This window comes from Pseudophryne corroboree, chromosome 5, assembly GCF_028390025.1.
Source record: "Pseudophryne corroboree isolate aPseCor3 chromosome 5, aPseCor3.hap2, whole genome shotgun sequence".
In the NCBI taxonomy this organism is placed as follows: domain Eukaryota; kingdom Metazoa; phylum Chordata; class Amphibia; order Anura; family Myobatrachidae; genus Pseudophryne; species Pseudophryne corroboree.
The window spans coordinates 1,044,279-1,045,217 of NC_086448.1; positions in this window are offsets into that span (position 1 = coordinate 1,044,279).

Below are 939 nucleotides of genomic sequence, written 5' to 3' on the forward strand. Positions count from 1 at the left end.
GGAAGTCGACTTTTTTACCTCAGGTTCCCTCACAGCCTAAGAAAGCACCGTATTATCAAGTACAGTCCTTTCGGCCTCAGAAAAGCAAGCGGGTTAGAGGCGCGTCCTTTCTGCCCAGAGGCAGGGGTAGAGGGAAAAAGCTGCACCATACAGCCAGTTCCCAAGAACAAAAATCCTCCCCTGCTTCAACTAAGTCCACCGCATGACGCTGGGGCTCCACATGTGGAGCCAGGTGCGGTGGGGGCCCGTCTCCGGAACTTCAGCGACCAGTGGGTTCGCTCACAGGTGGATCTCTGGGTTCTACAAGTGGTATCTCAGGGATACAAGCTGGAATTCGAGACGTCTCCCCCTCGCCGTTACCTCAAATCAGCCTTGCCAGCTACTCCCCAGGACAGGGAGGTAGTACTGGCGGCAATTCACAAGCTGTACCTCCAGCAGGTGATAATCCAAGTTCCCCTCCTTCAACAGGGACGGGGTTACTATTCCACAATGTTTGTGGTACCGAAACCAGACGGTTCGGTGAGACCCATTCTAAATTTGAAATCCTAGAACACTTATATAAAGGAAGTTCAAGTTCAAAATGGAATCGCTCAGGGCGGTTATTGCAAGCCTGGAAGAGGGGGATTACATGGTATCACTAGACATCAAGGATGCTTACCTACATGTCCCCATTTACCCACCTCACCAGGTGTACCTCCGTTTTGTGGTACAGGACTGCCATTACCAATTCCAGACGTTGCCGTTTGGTCTGTCCACGGCACCGAGGGTATTTACCAAAGTAATGGCCGAAATGATGATACTCCTTCGAAAGAAGGGAGTTATAATTATCCCGTACTTGGACGATCTCCTTATAAAAGGCGAGGTCCAGGGAGCAGTTGTTGGTCGGAGTAGCACTATCTCAGGAAGTGCTACAACAGCACGGCTGGATTCTGAATATCC